This window comes from Trachypithecus francoisi, unplaced genomic scaffold (assembly GCF_009764315.1).
Source record: "Trachypithecus francoisi isolate TF-2019V2 unplaced genomic scaffold, Tfra_2.0 Lachesis_group6, whole genome shotgun sequence".
Taxonomy (NCBI): domain Eukaryota; kingdom Metazoa; phylum Chordata; class Mammalia; order Primates; family Cercopithecidae; genus Trachypithecus; species Trachypithecus francoisi.
The window spans coordinates 67,490,354-67,496,353 of NW_022681471.1; the positions used below are offsets into that span (position 1 = coordinate 67,490,354).

The window sequence follows — 6,000 nt, forward strand, 5'->3', positions numbered from 1 at the left end:
TAAGTTTAGAAACAAGGCAAGAATGCCCACTTTCACTATTTCTATTCAACATAGTACCGCAAATCCTAGTCAGAGCAATTAGGCAAGAAAAAAAAAGGTATTCAAATCAGAATAGGTGAATTGTCCCTGTTTGCAGATGACATGATTTTATATGTAGAAAATGCTGAAGACTCCTAAAAACTGTTAAGGTTAATAAAGAAATTCAGTAAGGCTGCAGTTAACAATATCAACATATAAAATAAGTTGCGCCGGGCGCGGTGGCTCAAGCCTGTAATCCCATCACTTTGGGAGGCCGAGACGGGCGGATCACGAGGTCAGGAGATCAAGACCATCCTGGCTAACATGGTGAAACCCCGTCTCTACTAAAAATAAAAAAAAAAAAAACTAGCCGGGCGAGGTGGTGGCGCCTGTAGTCCCAGCTACTTGGGAGGCTGAGGCAGGAGAATGGCGTGAACCCGGGAGGCGGAGCTTGTAGTGAGCTGAGATCTGGCCACTGCACTCCAGCCTGGGTGATAGAGTGAGACTCCGTCTCAAAAAAAAAAAAAAAAAAAGTTGCATTTATGCACACGAACAATGAACTCTCCGAAAAAATATTAGGAAAGAAATCCCATTTACAATAGTACCAAAAATATTTTTTAGGAAAAAATGAAAGCAAGAAGATGAAAGACTCATATACTGAAAGGTATGAAACATTAATAAAAGAAATTAAATAAGGCACAAACAAGTGGAAAAAATATCTTGTGTTTGTGGCTTGTAAGATGTAATATTGCAAAAACATTTATATTACTCAAAAAGATCTACAAACTCAATGCAATCCATATCAAAATCTAAATGGCATTTTTTACACAAACAGAACAATTTTAAAATTTGTATAGAACCACAAAAGAATACAAATAGCCAAATCAATCGTGAGAAAGAACAAAGCTGGAATCATCACCCTTTCTCATGAAAAATGTAATACAAATAAACAATAAACAAAAGAGTATGGTGCTGAAATAAAAACAGACACATAGAACAATGGAACAGAATACAGAGCCCAGAAATTAGAAATAAATGCACACATATACAGTGAAATGATCTTCAACAGGGACACAAAGAATATAAAATGAGGAAAAGAAATTGGTGTTGGGAAAACAGGACATTCATGTGCAAAAGAATGAAATTGAATTTTCATTTTCAACAATTCACAGAAAATGAACTCAAAGTGGATTAAAGAGTTAAACAGAAGACTGAAAACTATAAAACTCTTACAAGTAAACAGGAAAAAACTATAGGACATTGGTCTTGGCAATGATTTCATAGATGTGACACCAAAAGCAAAGGCAAAAAAACCAAAAAATACATTAGAGAATTGGACTACATTAAACTAAAAATCTTCTGCACTACAAAGGAAATAATCAACAGAGTGAATAGGCAACATGTGAAATTAGAGAAAATATTGTAAGCCATATATCTGACAAGAGGTTTATCTCCAAAATTATAAGAAAATCCTATAACTCGGTAGTAAAAAAATTTAAAAATCTATTAAAAACTGGTTAAGAACTTGAAAAGACATTTTCCCAAAGAAGTCAGAGCAGGTCAACAGGTATATTTTATAAATGCATCAGGGAAATGCAAATCAAAAACACAGTAAGATATTACCTACCACTTCTCAAGATTACTATTATTTTAAAAAAACAACACAAGCGTTGGTGAGGATGTGAAGAAATTGGAACCATTGTACAAAGCTTGTGAGAATGCAAAATGGTGCAGTCACTATGGAATACAATATGGAGGTTCCTAAAACTTAAAAATAGAACTACCATATAATTCAGCAATCCCACTTCTGAGTATTTATTCAAAAAAATTGAAATCAGGAGCTTGAAGATACAGCAACACTCCTATACTCACTGCAGCACTATTCACAATAGCCAAGATGTGGGCAACAACCTAAGTGCCCATCAACAGATGAATGGATACATAAAATGTTGTATGCACAAAAGTTGAATAATATTCAATCTTTAAAAATAAGGAACACCTGAAATATGTGACAACATTTATGAACCTTGAGGATATTATACTAAGTGAAATAAGTCAGTCACAGAAAGACATAGACTTCATAATTCCACTTAAATGAGATGTCTAAACCAGTCAATTTCATGGTATCAGAGAGTGAAATGGGGGTTTCTGGGAGTTGGAGGGAGGGTAAGTTATAAATCAATGGTCATAAGGTTTTAGTCAAGTAGTATAAATTGGCTTTAAAGATCTGCTGTACAACATGGTACCTATAGTCAACAATAATGTATTGTACCCTCCCTGTGTCCATGTGTTCGCATTGTTGAGCTCCTATTTATGAGTGAGAACATGTGGTGTTTGGTTTTCTGTTCCTATGTTGGCTTGCTGAGAATGATGGTTTCCAACTTCATCCATGTCCCTGCACAGGACATGATCCTGTTCTTTTTTTACGGTTGCATAGTATTCCATGGTGTATATGTATCACATTTTCTTTATCCAGTCTAACATTGATAAGCATTTGGGTTAGTTCCGAGTCTTTGCTATTGCAAATAGTGCTGCAGTAAATATACATGTTCATGTGTTTTTACAGTAGAATAATTTATAATCCTTTGGTTATATACCCAGTAATGGGATTGCTGGGTCAAATGCTATTTCTGACTCTAGATACTTGAGGAATGGCCATACAGTCTTCTACAATGGTTGAACTAATTTAAACTCCTGCCAACAGTGTAAAACAACACCTATTTCTCCACAGCCTCCCAGCATCTATTGTTTCCTGACTTTTTAATGATCGCCATTCTGACTGGTGAGAGATGGTATCTCATTGTGTTTTTGATTTGCACTTCTCTAATAATTAGTGATGGTGAGCTTTTTTTCATATGTTTCTTAGCTGCATAAAAGCTGGAATCATCTTGCTACCTGACCTCAAACTATACTACAAGGTTATAGTAACTAAAACAGGATGGTACTGGTGCCTAAACAGATCTATAGACCAATGGAACAGAAGAGAGCCCTCAGAAAAAGCACCACACATCTACAACCATCTGATCTTTGACAAACCTGACACAAACAAGCAATGGGGAAAAGATTTCCTATTTAATAAATGTTGGGAAAACTGGCTAGCCATATGCAGAAAAACTGAAACTGCACCCCTTCCTTATACAAAAACCAACTCAAGATGGATGAAAGACTTAAATGTAAGACCTGGGACTACCAAAATCCTAGAGGAAAACCTGGACAATACCATTCAGGACTTAGGTATGGGCAAAGACTTCATGTCTACAACACCAAAAGCAATGGCAAAAAAGCCAAAATTGACAAATGGGATCTAATTAAACTGAAGAGTTTTTGCACAGCAAAAGAAACTATCATCAGAGTGAACAGGCAACCTACAGAATGGGAGAAAATTTGTGCAATCTACCAATCTGGCAAAGTTCTAATATCCAGAATCTATAGGGACCTTAAACAAATGTACAAGAAAAAATCAAATAACTCCATCAAAAAGTGGGCAAAGGATATGAACACCCACTTCCCACAAGAGAGAGTAAATTTTATGTTGGGTCTTCTTACAACAATAAAATGTTGTTTTTTTAAATGAACAATACAAGAAGCCAACAAACAATACATGAAATCATGGCAAGATGATTAATATTGACAGTCTCTTAGCAAGACTGATGATGAAAAAAGCCAGGAAACACGATTTATTAATGTGAATTATAAAACATAAGTCTAATGTGCAGATACTATAGACATTAAAAAGACAGTAAGGGATATCACTATTAAGTATGAGATGAGCTAAAGGTTTTTGTAGATATTCATTATAAAATTGAAGTTCTCATTTTTTCCCAGTTTTTATTTTTTACTAATTTTTATTTTGGTTCATAGGATACATGTACCGGTTTGTTACATGGGTAAATTGTGTGTCACAAGTGTTTGTGTACAGGTTATTGCATAACCCAGATAATGAACACAGTACCTGAAAGATATTGTCCTTATTAAAAGTAATAGCGCTTTTTCGCAACGGGTTTGCTGCCAGAACACAGGTGTCGTGAAAACTACCGCTAAAAGCCAAAATGGGAAAGGAAAAGACTCATATCAACATTGTCGTCATTGGACATGTAGATTCGGGCAAGTCCACCACTACTGGTCATCTGATCTACAAATGCAGTGGCATCGACAAAAGAACCATTGAAAAATTTGAGAAGGAGGCTGCTGAGATGGGAAAGGGCTCCTTCAAGTATGCCTGGGTCTTGGATAAACTGAAAGCTGAGCGGGAACGTGGTATCACCATTGATATCTCCTTGTGGAAATTTGAGACCAGCAAGTATTATGTGACTATCATTGATGCCCCAGGACACAGAGACTTCATCAAAAACATGATTACAGGGACATCTCAGGCTGACTGTCCTGTCCTGATTGTTGCTGCTGGTGTTGGTGAATTTGAAGCTGGTATCTCCAAGAATGGACAGACACGAGAGCATGCTCTTCTGGCTTACACACTGGGTGTGAAACAACTAATTGTTGGTGTTAACAAAATGGAGTCCACTGAGCCACCCTACAGCCAGAAGAGATATGAGGAAATTGTTAAGGAAGTCAGCACTTACATTAAGAAAACCGGCTACAACCCCGACACAGTAGCATTTGTGCCAATTTCTGGTTGGAATGGTGACAACATGCTGGAGCCAAGTGCTAACATCATGCCTTGGTTCAAGGGATGGAAGGTCACCCGTAAGGATAGCAATGCCAGTGGAACCACGCTGCTTGAGGCTCTGGACTGCATCCTACCACCAACTCGTCCAACTGACAAGCCCTTGTCCCTGCCTCTCCAGGATGTCTACAAAATTGGTGGTATTGGTAGTGTCCTGTTGGCCGAGTGGAGACTGGTGTTCTCAAACCCGGTATTCTGGTCACCTTTGCTCCAGTCAACGTTACAACTGAAGTAAAATCTGTCAAAATGCACCATGAAGCTTGAGTGAAGCTCTTCCTGGGGACAATGTGGGCTTCAATGTCAAGAATGTGTCTGTCAAGGATGTTCGTCGTGGCAACGTTGCTGGTGACAGCAAAAACGACCCACCAATGGAAGCAGCTGGCTTCACTGTTCAGGTGATTATCCTCAACCATCCAGGCCAAATAAGTGCTGGCTATGCCCCTGTGTTGGATTGCCACACGGCTCACATTGCATGCAAGTTTGCTGAGCTGAAGGAAAAGATTGATCGCCGTTCTGGTAAAAAACTGAAGATGGCCCTAAATTCTTGAAGTCTGGTGATGCTGCCATTGTTGATATGGTTTCTGGCAAGCCTATGTGTGTTGAGAGCTTCTCAGACTATCCCCCTTTGGGTCGCTTTGCTGTCCGTGATATGAGGCAGACAGTTGGGGTGGGTGTCATCAAAGCAGTGGACAAGAAGGCTGCTGGAACTGGCAAGGTCACCAAGTCTGCCCAGAAAGCTCAGAAGGCTAAATGAATATTATCCCTAATACCTGCCACCCCACTCTTAATCAGTGATGGAAGAACGGTCTCAGAACTGTTTGTTTCAATTGGCCATTTAAGTTTAGTAGTAAAAGACTGGTTAATGATAACAATGCATCGTAAAACCTTCAGAAGCAAAGGAGAATGTTTTGTGGACCACTTTCGTTTTCCTTTTTGCGTGTGGCAGTTTTAAGTTATCAGTTTTTAAAATCAGTACTTTTTTTTTTCAATGAAACTCATAGATATATTTTTATTTTCTAATATAATTGGTACATATTTTCATAAAGATGTCTCCAAATGTCTAAACATTATCTACATCTTCCTGTAACACTGAGATCTGTTTCTTTCTTTTTTTTTTATTATACTTTAAGTTCTAGGGTACATGTGCATAACGTGCAGGTTTGTTACATATGTATACTTGTGCCATGTTGGTGTGATGCACCCATCAACTCGTCAGCACCCACCAATTCATCATTTATATCAGGTATAACTCCCAATGCAATCCCTCCCCCTCCCCCCTCCCCATGATAGGCCCCGAT

At 38.1% G+C, this 6,000-nt stretch overlaps 1 pseudogene across 1 annotated transcript in view; it reads left to right on the forward strand.

Moving 5' to 3' along the window:
- LOC117077531 overlaps window positions 1-5,617 on the forward strand; it is a 29,672-nt pseudogene extending 24,055 nt beyond the window's left edge. Inside the window, exon 3 of the transcript XR_004434794.1 lies at window positions 4,063-5,617. The product of XR_004434794.1 is annotated as an elongation factor 1-alpha 1-like (transcript). The remainder of the gene's footprint in view (window positions 1-4,062) is intronic.
- The last annotated feature ends 383 nt before the right edge of the window (window positions 5,618-6,000 follow it).